This window comes from Camelus bactrianus, chromosome 10 (assembly GCF_048773025.1).
Source record: "Camelus bactrianus isolate YW-2024 breed Bactrian camel chromosome 10, ASM4877302v1, whole genome shotgun sequence".
Lineage (NCBI taxonomy): Eukaryota > Metazoa > Chordata > Mammalia > Artiodactyla > Camelidae > Camelus > Camelus bactrianus.
Window position 1 is genome coordinate 66524622 of NC_133548.1, and position 14396 is coordinate 66539017.

General features: G+C 34.5%; 1 pseudogene; it reads left to right on the forward strand.

Moving 5' to 3' along the window:
- Positions 1-13171: 13171 nt before the first annotated feature.
- LOC105083480 (small ribosomal subunit protein uS5 pseudogene) lies at positions 13172-13947 on the forward strand (annotated as a pseudogene).
- Positions 13948-14396: the final 449 nt, after the last annotated feature.

Sequence of the window (14396 nt, forward strand, 5' to 3'; positions counted from 1 at the left end):
ATGTCTGTGAGTCTGTTTTTGTTTTGCATTCCTTTGTATGACATTTTAGATTCCACATACAAGTGACATCATACAGAACTTGTCTTTCTCTGTCTGACTTATTTTGCCAGCATAATATTCTCTAGGTCCATCCACATTTCTGCAAAAGGCAGAAATTCATTCTTTTTTTTATGGCTGAGTAATAATTCATTGCACATATATACTACATCTTTATCTGTTCATCAGCTGATGGATATCTAGGCTGCTTCCATATCTTGGTTATTGTAAATAGTGCAGCCATGAACATTGTGGTGCCCATATCTTTTCAAATTGGTGTTCTCATTTTTCCTGAATATCTAACCAAGAGTGGAATTGCTGGGTCATATGGTACTTCCATATGTCCTGTTTTGGGGGAATCTTTATACACACTGTTTTCCAGACTGGCTGCACCCATTTACATTCCCACAAACAGTGCACAAGGGCCCCTTTTCTTCACATCTTCACCAACATTTGCTATTTGTAGAGTTTTTGACAATAGCCATTCTGACTGATGTGAGATAATATCTCAACGTTGTTTCAATTTGCCTTTCTCTGACAATTAGAGATGCTGATTATCTTTTCATATGCCTGGTTAGCATCTGTATGTCTTTGGAAAAATGTCTATCTATTCGGGCCTTCTGCCCATGTTTTAATTTGAGGGTTTGTTTTTTTTTTTTTTTGATATTGAGTTGTATGAGCTGTTTGTATGTTTTAGACATTATTCCTTTATGGATCATTTCATATGCAAATCTTTTCTCCCATCCTGTAAGTTGTCTTTTCATTTTTAGGGTGGTTTCCTTTGCTGTGCAAAAGCTTTTTAAGTTTAATTAGGCCTCATTTGTTATTTTTTTTTTTTGCTTTTTTTTTCCTTAGGAGGCAGAAATACGATTTATTTTTTAAAAAGAAAAATATTACCATGATTTATGTCAGAGTGTTCTGTGTATGTTCTGTTCTAGAAGTTTTATGGTTTCAAGTCTTACATTTAGGTATTTAATTCATTTTGAGTTTATCTTTGTATATAGTGTGAGGAAATGCTCCAGTCTCATTGTTTTACGTGCAGCCTTCCCTGTACCACTTATTGAAGAGACTGTCTTTTCTTCTTGTACATTCTTGACTCTTTTGTCATAGATTAATGGACCAAAGACTCCACCTTTGCCTTTCTTTATAAGAATTGCTTTGGCTATTTGGGGTTGTTTGTGGTTCCATACTAATTTTAGAACTTTTTTTTTTCTATTTCTGTTCTTTTTGTAAACTTTTTTTAATTTTTTAATTTTTATTTTTGAGGGGAGGAGGTAATTAGGTTTATTTATTTAATTATTTTAATGGAGGTACTGGGGATTGAACGCAGGACCTCCTGCAGGCTAAGCATGTACTCTAACCACTGAGCTAAACCTTCCCCCCTCTATTTCTGTTCTTAAAAATTGGAATTTTGATAGGCATTCAATTTACAGATGGCATGGGATTGCATAGCCATTTTAATTCTTCTGATCCATGAACACAGGCTGTTTTCCATTTGTGTGTTCAATTCCCTTCATCAAAGTCTTTTAGTTTTCAGTTTGCAGATCTTTGACTTTCTTTGTTCAATTTATTTCCAAGTATTTTATTGTTGTAGATGATGTTGTGAATGGTACTGTTTTCTTGATTTCCTTTTCAGATAGTTCATTATCAGTGTGTCAAAATCAACTGATTGCTGTGTGTTGATTAAAGCAACCGATGGTTAATGTGCTGATTTTACCTCCTGCAACTTTACCGAAGTCATTATTTGTTCCAGCGATTTTACGGTTGAGTCTTTAGAATGTATCATCTGCAAATAAAGACAATTTTACTTTTTCCTTTCTGATTTGGATGACTTCTAGTTCTTTATCTTGCCTGATTGCTCTAGTTAGGATTGCTGGTACTGTGCTGAATAAGAGTGGTGAGAGAAGCCAGCCTGCTCCTATTCATTGGCAGAGAGAATGCCAGTTTGACTCACAGCCATATGCTTTTCACCCTATTCCAAGCCACACTAAATTTTCATCTAGATGACACTAACCATTTCCCTTTTTTTTTCTTTCTGCAATTATTTTCTTTCCTAGCATTCCTCATCTATGGGCTATTAAAGTTAACTTTAAAATATAAATCAGTTGGTTGATCCATCCCTGCCTGTATTTTGTTTTAATCACTATAAACTCCACCTATATACCATATCCACATTGTTTCCAGAACACATCAAACTCTTTCCTATTTCAGGGACATTCAATATCTTTCCAACATCACAAAACTCCCTTTTTTTCCTGAAAACATCATTGCAAGTATCATCTTTTGAGGGAGACTCTCTCTGACATCCTATCCAAGAGAGGGTTATTGTGTTCAGCAGTCACACTCTTTAATGGTGTCCCACAAACGCAGCACCTGTGTAATAATGCCACATAGATGCACACATACTTACATACATTATGTCACACTGTCATTTTATTTACTTATTATCTGTCTTATCCAAGAGAATAAAAGCTATTGGAGAAATAAAAAAGAGAATCATCTTCTTTAACATTAAATCTTCATTGCTTAGTAGAAAGCCTATCATATACTAAATAGTTAATAATAAATCTCTGCCTCATTGATATTCACAAGCTGAAAGCTTCCTTAAGTTTTTCCTTAGTAAACCAATTTCTTCCAAATAAGTAACAGCATATTCATCAATCTATGATGGAATAAACAGATAATTTGGTATGTTTTTAAATTATCATAATTTAAGTGTTTGAGTGAAAATTTCCATGATAGAAAGATACTTATTTGTATACAATGCAATTCTATATTGCAGTGACTAAAAATTAATTTCAAAGTGGTTTGGGTAATTAAAAAAAAATTCCTAAAGGAAGATCAAATCCTTCATCATTGTTCAAAGGTCCTCACTTCAAAACAAAATATTATTGTTAAAAGTTATTCATAAATTAGTTGGACTATTCCATGATAAAAGCTACATTAATGACATTACAATTGGAAAGAATGATGACTTTGTGCCTATCTAATTTTCTGACATTAATAAAAAATTAAACCAATTAGAGAGTAAAAAAGACAAAAATCATGCAAGGCTATACTTGGGAAATTTGAACATATGCAAATTAGCAGGTCCAGATGACAAGCACCTTAGGAAATTAAGAGAACCGATAAACATCCTGGACCACTTGGTGTTGCTCTGAAAAAATTCTGAAAACTCAGGATGAAGCATAACTTGAGAAGAAACAAAATTCTGTTCAATCTTGTTTTCGGTGGGTGAAAAAAAGTCTGTGTAATGATGATAATAATAGATGGGAAAATAATGGGATAAGACAAAGACATCAGGTACAATAGCAGATTAGATTTAAATAAATACCATTCCATTACTCTCACTGCATTTGTGTTGTAATGCATTTGCTATGAGCCTTACAGTAGTCACTCCAATGTTAAAGTAACATCTATTTCATATATGGTATGTTTAGGGGTAGTGATGGATTCAAAACATAAACAGGAAATAATAATCCTTATAAATGAAGTCAGTTTAGGAAAATTTTGGGAAGTTGCTGATGAGATAATATCAGATTTGTACTTAAAATTATCAAACGTCATATAACAGTAAAATGAGAAGAACTGAGAACGCTGACATAGACAGGAATACAATGTAAGTAAACACAGTACATGTAAGTGGAGGAAAACAAAGTGAAATTTACGTTGGGAAAGTACAAGTTAACATACCAGGTGAAATAAAATCTTAAATGAGCATAAAATGAAGATCAAAGAGCTGGATAGGACATAAAGAAATCTAAGTGAGATATGATTGGACAAATGAGATATTATATACAGGAAAAAAATAAAGAAAAGCAATATTACTTGATTTTAAATCCAACTGAAAACCAATATCTCTAGGAAATCTTTAATTGTTTTAATTTCTAAGATTAATTTAAAAATCAGTTGCACACAAGTATTTGTTTACTATTGCTCACAAAAATCAAATAAACCAAAACATTGACTGTCTTTCTGCCCAAATAAGCAAATTGCAGAATTTAGAACATAAAATGAGAGAATCTGAAAATTTTTATAGGAGATGGAGTGACAAGGGAGAAGGGAAATCTGAAAAATCTGCCCTAATCTCAGTGAGGCAGAAGCTAGATTCAAAGCAAAGTGTTTTTGTTTTTTCGTTTTGTTTTTTTTTTTCAAAATCCAGACATCAAATATGTATTTCCTGAATTAGGATTAAACTAGTAATGGTACAGAAAAAGAGAAAATTTATTGTAAAATTATGAGCCACCTATCAGTTCATTAAAAAATAATGCCTCATTATAAAATAAATACACATATAATTTTTAAACATATTATTTTGATTCTTCTCAAGTGAAAAAACATACCTCATGTGGGGAGTGACTTTATTTGAATAGTTTATTTTGCAACTGGAAAAAAATAAATGAAAATTATTTGTAATTCATCATATATTGTTTCCATATCATAGAGAGAGAGAGAGAATGAGAGGAAAATTCAGAATTTAATTAAAACATAAAATACATTTATTAGTTATTATAAGAGCATACTCCAACAGTAAAATCGTGCTATTAGGCTTGTTTTTCAGCCCAGGACAATTAATTTTAATTTTACTTTAATGTGACTAAGCAAAATACATTTTGAGTGAGACAGAAAGGTGAGGTCACTAATCTTTTTATGATCATTAAAGATCTGAATGCAGTCTGTAAGAGTGAGGAGAAGGTGTTTGCCCTGTCTATCTGGATAAGGTCCATTTGGGCAACTGCACTCCACCTGCCAAATTTCTCCCTGTCGTGTCTAGTCTGCAGAGCTGTTAAGCATCTGCTACATGTTATCCCAGTGATAGCTGCAATTTTGTGATGAAGAAAATGGTCTTTTCTCATTTGTTTCTTTATTTGAAGATTTAATAAAAATCATCAGTATCAGCAGTTGTCTTGGAAAAAATCTTATGCATATCAGACAATCTTTTGTATAGAGCTTGCAATCTCTAAGCCATTTAACAGTAACATTTAAAAACAATAATAAGTAGTTTTCGTGAATGACTTCTATTATATAATGAAAATATATATCTCTTTGAAGGCCAGGAGTAGGGGGAAATAAACTGTTTTGAGAACACAGATGAAGATTCAATGAAAATGGTGGCTAGATCTACTTTATGACAGGCATTGTATTCACCCCCAAATCATGAAGAGTTAAAGTTGTTAAGTCTTACCTGGTATTTAGGTTTTGGTTTCCATCACTTATGGAGAATTCATTTAAATCATTTAAAACTGATTCAGCTGATATATTAATTTGTATTTTCCCAGTGTGAGTACCATTTTATTTTTCTTTCCTCATATTTCTTATCTTTAGATTCACATCCTAGTCTGGTCTTTGTGAATGAAGTTTTTTTCCAGTTAAGATTTCCATCTCCGCTTGATCTCTCCTCCCTCTCTTTTCCTATCAATCTTGAAAATTACTCAGGTAAAAAATTTTCAAATTCACGATTTCTCAACTTTATTTTTGGGTGCATGTGTGGATTATGAAAAGTTATTTGGCAGAAAACAAGGGTCGCAAGTTCTTTCAGGAAAGTAAATTAAATAAACACATACACACATACATCAGTTTTTTATTTACTGAACTCTTTAATCTTTGTATTTTAATTTGACCACTACCTTCTAAGTGTAGAGTTCTAATTCACCCACTCACAGTTCAATCTAGGTTCTTTGTTATCTTCTCTTATAGAAATTCTTTTCTTCTGCTTACATTAAGGCTTTTTCCTTGAATTTATAATTATACATGTGTTTGTATAATTCCATGATTACTGTTTATCTTTTCCACTAGGACTCAGCTCATAAAAACAGGGCATTTTGTGTAAATACTTTATAGATCTTTTTTGAGTTACTAAATAATATTTTAGGAAACATTTCTCTAATTTTTCATTGCTTGCTCTTAAAGCTTAGCTTTATTTTTACTTTTGTATACATATTTAATATTGAGTATTTAATAATTATTAAGCACAATTCTAATTCATTATACATATATCATTTATCTTTCATAAAAATTAAATAAATGAGGTATTCATATTATGGTTTTACAAGCTAGGAACAAAGATGTAGTACTTTTCCACCCAAAAGTAACATGCAAAGTAACATGGCTGAATTTAAACAGATCTGTCTGACTCTAAAATGTATATTCTTAAAGATTTTACTAAATGTCCACTATGTTTTAATCTAAGTCTCTTTAGACTCCAGGTTATATATAATTAAAGTTTCATACTTTGTGGAATTTGGAAATAATTATATCAGAGGAGCAATTTTTGCATTAGGACACTATAGTTTAGATTCTGAGTTGTTACCATTTTTTTTTTCTGGCAAGCTCTGTTACAATCAATGTGCATCTTTCGAAATTTCCAAAGCAGAGGCGCTGAAACCAGTCTTTTAGCTCTAGGCAGAAACTACTAAAATACAGTTTTCACTGCAGTATTTCAAAAGTATATATTGATAGAGTGAAAGAAAGTCTCTCTTAAATCAACCCCAATATAATCCAAAGGAGAAAGTGACACTCTCATTAATCATAGTAACATTTGCTTTCTCTGTGCAGATTAGGTCCAGGGTTTCAACTAGGTTAAGTTTCTATAATAATTTAAGAAACACATGTCGATTTAATGATTATTTTATTCTAAGCTGATGTTAGATCTTCAGGGCTTGCATTGGTCACTAAGAATGTACACAATGGTTCAGTGGTTCTGAGATCTAGGCTGCCTGTCCCCCAGACAAATTAAAGCAGGAATCTGAGGATGGGAACCAGACGTCATCAGATGATTCCAAAGCACAGCAAAAGTAGAGAACTGCTGCTCTAGTGAAGTGACCACAGCCAGGGCTCATCAATTGAGTAACAGAGTAGGAATGACGCAGGGAGGATCAGATTCCAGATTCTTCTATCAATTTTAATCACATTTTCAATGTCTTAATTAGTGCTTCTTATAATTGCTTACCTTAATTGGATCCTGCCTTCTGAAATCCCAGTTCAGGTGGAATCCATTGATGTCCACGTCTCTGACATGCCTTTATTGCAGTGGAGTACACAGGAGATAATGGCTGCAGCAGCGGCGGAAAATCCAGTCCGCCTTATACCAAGGCAAACAAAGCCGCGATCTAGCCAAGTATTAGCAAGGAGCCAACCAGTGCGCGTGCGTTGTGCAAATCATGCTTCCATAACACTGCATGGGTCCTGCGCACCCAGGACAACACAGCTGAGTCACTGGGCACCGGATGTCGGGCGAGGGAGCCTGAGTGGCTCCATTTTCCCTGCAGCCATTAAACACGCATGGTTCTAAATGTTTCCTCAACATGTTATTTTGGTAAGTTTCCGTATCTGAGCTTTCAGTCTTTACAGCCTCCCTTTATATCCTTGGCTCATGCATCACTGTGGAGACCTTACTCCCCCACGGATGATTTATTCAGTGTGGAAGCTCAAAATCCTTGACCTGCTCAATTTCTATGATCTTCAACCTCTTTCCATGTAAATTTCTCAAAGCCACATTTAATCTGTATTTTGTGACTATGTAGAAGTATTCTTCTTCATATACTGGAATTTTAAAACAGCATTATTTATCCAGAAACATATTCTTTCAGACTATTTATTTCTTACCCCACTAAGCATGTTCCTTCAAACTCACTGAAAGCAGTATTTATTTGTTCTCCAATTTATCACCATATATGTTTTTCTACAGTATTTAATAATTTCCAATTTACTCTAGAACCCATAATCCATCACCTGGACTACCTTCTTTCATGCTTAGACTTTAAACACTTTATTTTTATAGTTTATCATTTTTTCCAGTTTCTGCATCAGAAATATCCCCTTCAAAAATTTTGTCAAGGGTAACTTTTCTGAGCATTTGAGAAATAAGAAAAATATCAAGTAATCAAAGACCTTCCTTGTTGGCATGGCTGAGGGAAAGCCTAGAATATTTATGTTATACTTGCTTTGCTCTCACAAACACAAACGTCATGATCTCACAAAAGCATAATCTGCCACTGATGAAAGCATAAATGATTGGAATGTAAATCTAAGTCATTTTTATTTTATCCTCTATACAAGGAATTGACCTTATAGGAAAGTGAACTAATTTTATCAACAAATAAATTACAAGAGAAAAAGTGGAGAGATAATGTGTAGATTAAAGACTTAAGACATATTTAAATTATTTGAACCATGATTCAATTAAACTTTCAAAAAAAAAATCTAGCATTTGTGTGATAACCAGAAAATATGAGTATTGCTTAGATATTACATGATACTTTATTTTATATATGCTAATGGTATTATGACTGACATTTTAAGAAGGAACTATTTTTAGAGAGGCATACTCTAAGAGTTATGTATGAAATGATGTGAAATCTTGGATTTTCTTCAAAATAATCTTGGTCAGGAAGAACAGAGAAAGAATAACTGAATTGGATGATTACTAAATCTTTGTGATGTGTATGTGGAAGTTCATTAACTCATTTTTTCTCTTTTCATATGATTGAAAATTTCCATAACAAAATGTTAAAAAGTACAATTTTCTGAAATAAATTTTAAAATAATCTTCCACTATGTCTTTAATCTTTCACAACGTTTTTGATATGCATTCAAATTATTGGCAGCATTAATAAAATATCTTTTAATAAATTCAAGGATTATTATTACATATCAGTTCCTGCCCTTGAATATTAAAATCTAAAAAAGAGGATTATATGATAAAATACATATGAAAAATGAGCCTTCTTTTTCCTATCGCTGGCACATAAGGATGTGGTTTCAATCCAACAGCACTGGCACAGCCCTGTTTCATACTAATCATGAGCCAGTGACACATCTTCCTGCAGAGAGTTCAGGAATTAGGACACGGCACGACGGTACAGTGGGAAGAGAACAACTCTGAGAAACTGCAAAGAGAACAACTCTATTGTGTAAAACTCTACATGAAACAGCACTACTCTTGCACATTAAGGTTTATAACATTATGTAAGATGAAAACTTGAAAATAAATGAACTTCAGTGTGATTCTGAAAGACATGGTTATGTAGAGCCAGGCCATGTATCCAGCATATAAAATAAATTGAGACAGGATGAATAAGAATCAAGAAATAAAATGAGAAATTGCATACAATGTCTTTCTATCTCTCTATCTTCTTCTATCTCTTTCATCTGTCTCTCTCTCTCTCACTGGGCTTCAGTTTAACTGATATCAAAAACCGATTGCACTCCTCAGCAATATATTTTATTGGGTGACCAGAGAAGAGGGCAAATGAAGACTAATGATGATGTATCTTTATTAGCATATTTTTGTTATTCTTGCTCAGACAGATTTACTGGACTCTAATTTAATACTGGAAAGAGAACTCATGAAAACACAGTGAACTGAACATTTATTTGTGCCTAAGACTATGTTTAGAGAACCATGAGGTATCATGGTACCCATGAGAGGTATCCTTGTGTTATCCTCAGAAAGTTTGACTTTTCACATGGCAGCTCAGGCCCTTAAGAATCAAGGCAAAACTGGCTCATCTTCTTAAAGGTCGGAATCAGAATGGTGTCTCATCCACTGTATTTTATTGGTCAAAGCAGCCAGAGGCCACCCACAGATTCAAAAAAGAGGGAGAAAGACTCTTCTTGATTAGAGAAATGTGAAAGAATTGAGCTCCTTATTTAGTCCACCATAGAAAGGAATGTGAAGAAAAAAATTCCTTGAAAAAAATAGACTTGAAAAGCAGGATTTTGAAAACATGAAACCCAGTGTTACCAACTTTCCTCTACGGTAGGTTCTGTGATCTAGGGGCCTCCTTAAAAATTGAGAGACTCATTGATACTGCAGGGAATTCTGTCTTATAAAAGCACATAGCTGAGTTCCTGTTCAGAAGTTGCTCCCTAAGGAATCTTTCCTTGCTCAGAATTCAACTCCTCCATGGGGCAGATCACATCTGATGACCAGCCAACGTGGGGCACCAAAGCTTGGGTCTCTTTCACTCAATTTGGGATGACGCTGAGTTGCCATTTTGTTTCCAGAGTTCCCCATGGGACTCTTAGCAGTTTATATTCTCTCTCTGCCCACACCTGCTTCCTTTTCTTTCTCTCTGGTGGTGTTTTGAGAGTACTCCACAGACAGCATCAGAGTACTTCTTGAGTAATTGATCTGGGATGCTTTTTCTATCTATAACAAATGTCTATGCAACAATCTATAGGTCATAAAACATGGATCTTTATTATTTTTGACACAAAACATACTGTATACATATATTATATTTTTGACGTACTAATCAAAGCAGTCACAAGAGATTTATTTGAAATACAATACATAGTTATTTTAATTATTTCTCTAATAGTTTCATAAGAAGCAGATAATGACCTAAAGTCTAAACTTGGGACTGAATGGCAGTTCATTGAATGTGTTCATAGCGATCTTTTAAAAATAAATTCTACAATCAGACATTTCCTCCTCCAAAGTTCAAACACATTATAATGTTATTATTTATAATACTCTGCTGATTCACTATTTTAAAGGAACTGGGGCTTATTTAAAAACAAAATCCCCACAGTCAAGCAGCTTAAAAGTACAAAAGAGAAAAAGGCAATCAGAACTTCAGGGGGCTTCAAATCACGTTGATTTTAAGATTAAAGATACGAGATTGAGTGAGTCAAAAGCAATGCAAATTTCATGCTAAACTCGACCAGAACAAAGTCATTTCGCTCAGTTCACAAAACTGTAGTCTTTGTAATTTTTTCCTTCTCTTTTTTTCATCTGCTTCAGCTATTCTTAGGCCTTGAAGAAAACAGAAGTGCTGACAGACTGTGAGGCCACACATACTGACACTAAATATTTTGTGCCCTGGGCAAAATGATTAAAAGCGTCATATTTGAAATTTTCAAACCAAATCCTTCTACCCAGTGACTATTTATGTAACTGACCTCATTTTCCAGAGAAGCCAGGTAGAACCATTTACTGTCCTCTGCACCTGCCCCAGTCATTTTCCATTAATGTTTCTGTCTCCTTTACTTCCTGCCTTTTTCTCCTTAGATAATCAACTTTCGTCAATGTTAAAACTCCTTATTGCTATCTACACATTCTCTTTTTGGATATCACTTACTTTTTAAACTTCACACATCCCTCAGTGTTAAAAAAATAAAACTAATAAACCTACATTTGTATTTCCAATCTTAAGTCTCTTCTAAAATTCAATCCCACTTTTTAAGACATCTCTAGAGCATTTCCACTAAATGTTTAACCATTAAACCCAATCACCATGTCCCAAACTTGTCTTCCACTCTTCTACCATCAACTATAAATCATTTGCTCATTATTATTATATCAATGTTAATAATATCATCATCCTTATACTTTTTCATGTTTTAAATGTAGCATTTTCTTTGGTAAATTCTTTCCTTTCAACTTTCATATCACTTTAAGTCAAATTTCATTATCAAGATTGCCTAGTCCCTCTTGTTTAGTTTGATACTTACTTTAATCTAGGCTCTTATAAACTCACACCTGGAGCACTAGATTTTATTCATTCAACAATATTAGTTGGGCTCCAATAATTTGCCAGGCTCTATGCTCAAAGTTGAGAAAACAGTTATTACAAAGATAGATACATTGCTTGAAGACAAGTACCTTATAAGTACCTTACCTTCTGTAAGAAGAGAAATAGGATGATAATATGGCAGGTGCAGGGTTCTGGGAATATAAACAAGAGAGAACTTTTTCTGGTTTGTCCTTAGCCCCTTATACTTTAATATTCACATGTTATCCATAAAGGGAGGGTTTAATCTTTTTTTTTTTTTAACTGTAATGCAATAGGTACCAATGAATAAGGAAGAAAACAAAAGGTAAAAACATTAACCGTTACATGACATTTTAACTACATGAAAACGACAGCCTATGTGTAGGCACTTTTAGGTGGTGCTAGGTATGAACACATTTTTTTTAAACATACTTGAATGTCAGTATCTCATAGGCAATAGACTTATCAATTTAAATGAATATTTAAGGTACACTTTTCTTAAACTTAGAGTGCTTGCTTTTCATTTGTGTGTAATTATCCCAATTAACTAGATACCATATTATAAAATATGCTATTATTTTGAATTAATTCGATGTATATTTGATTTTTCATGAATTCATATCTTTTCATTTGATCTTACAAGTTCTTTTAGAGAGCCAGAGCTGACTTCTATTTCTATGTCTTAAGTGATAGTTCACTATTTCTTACTTAATATCTTTTAAAATATATAGCTGTTGATTTTCTTTCTCAAACATTTTAGTCATGACATATCATGCCTCCAATCAGAAATTCCAACTCCTTTCAGGGGTTCTAAGTGGGTGTGTTCAAAATGGAATCAAAGCAAATGTACTACTGTTTGTCGTTTCTAAAAAAAAAAGTTATCAAACTCTTCGGAAGTGGGATTAATTTATTTAAAAGGTGAACTGCAAAATTTGAACATTTATGGGCAGTTGTCACTGTCAGTCACTTGTCAAGAACCAGGATTTAGATACAGCAAATGATGGTCAGCTTGAGGGATGGCTCTCAAGTTGTCTTGTTCCTCTTGCCCAATGGTTTGGTGAACATAGTTCTGCACATCACACCTGCTGTTAAGAAGCTTTTGTTAAAATACACACTGCCACGTCCACAGTGCTCCCAGGACAGCCTTCCTGCCTTAGGTTCTGGCACCAGCAAACCATTATTTGAGTTAATTAAGATAATTGTTTTCCCAAAGACTGCTTGGCCAAGAAAAAGTGAAGTCACTAGGGTAGCTTCCTATTTTGGATTTATCTCTATAATGCTATAAGATATTAACTACAGTTCAAATAATTTGAAATTCCTGACACTGCGCCTTACTGAGAAGAGATCTCCTACAGTGAAGAATTGGTCAATTATTCCTATATTTCACATCAAATCTTTTTTTTTTCTATTTTAAACTTGGAGGGATACCAGATTCTTTTCTAAATATAATATTTTCTTAAACAAGAGGACATATGTTTGAATTATCCACATGAATGTTTGTATGGAAATTTGGGAAGATGGGAGCTAAAAGCAAATTGTTAATTTCAGCAGAATTATAGGGATATAATCATTACACAGGGTATAAATTACTTCTGAGAGGAAATCCAAGGGGATCTTCTCCGGGAGAACACCAAATGGTGGATGATGCCAGTGCTGTGGGCCTGCCCGGAACCCCGGGGGAAACTCGGATGGGAGGCCGTGGAGGTGGCTTCACTGGAGGCTTTGGCAGTGGTGACCAGGGCTGTGGCCAAGGCCGTGGAACTCACGGAGACAAGGCTGAGGACAAGGAGTGGCTCCCTGTCACCAGGCTGGGCCGCCTGGTCAAGGACATGAAGATCATGTCTCTGGAAGAGATCTATGTCTTCTCCCTGCCCATCAAGGAATCTGAGATCATTGACTTTTTCTTGAAGGAAGAGGTTTTGAAGATCATGCCTGTGCAAAAGCAGACAGACCCCTGCTGGCCAGTAGACCAGGTTCAAGGCATTTGTCACCATTGGAGATTACAAGGGACATGTTGGTTTGGGTGTTAAATGCTCCAGAGAGGAGCCAATCTCTCCATCCTCCCTGTGCAGCGAGGCTCCTGGGGTAACAAACCCCACACTGTCCCTGGTAAGGTGACTGGCCACTGTGGTTCCTGGGGCACTGGTATCGTCTCAGCCCTGGTGCTCAAGAAGCTGCTGCTGAGGGCGGTACTGACAGCTGCTACACCTCTGCCAGGGGCTGCACTGCCACCCTGGGCAGCTTCACCAAGGCCACCTTTGATGCCATCTCCAACACCCACAGCTATCTCACCCCTGTCTCTGGAAGGAGACACCAAGTCTCCTTATGAGGAATTCACGACTATCTCCTAAAGACCCACAGCAGAGTTCCCCTGCAGAGGACTCAGGCTCCAGCTGTGGCCACCACATAGTTTCATATGCAAAAAATAAAGTGAATGAAGCCTGGAGAAAAAAAAAAAAGAAAAGAAAGAAATCAAGGGTAATGTTTACATTCATATGTATCTATAGATCACTTTAATGAACTTTTATAATCTCATATTAGTATTTTATAGCATTAAGTTGATGTTGATGTAATTAATTTTCTTGGCGAAATTTTCAACTGGCTTCTATAATTCCTTTTTCATTATTTAATTATTCAGTAATCTCTAAAGTGGGTAGAGAAAATCTTCATTTTTATTTTTTTTGTGTGTATCTATTTTTATTGAGGTATAGTCAGTTTACAATTTTGTGTCAATTTCTGGTGTACAGCACAATGCTTCAGTCATATAGGAAAATACATATATTCATTTTCATACTATTTTTCACCATAAGTTACTATAAGATATTGAATATAGTTCCCTGTGCTTTACAGTATAAACTT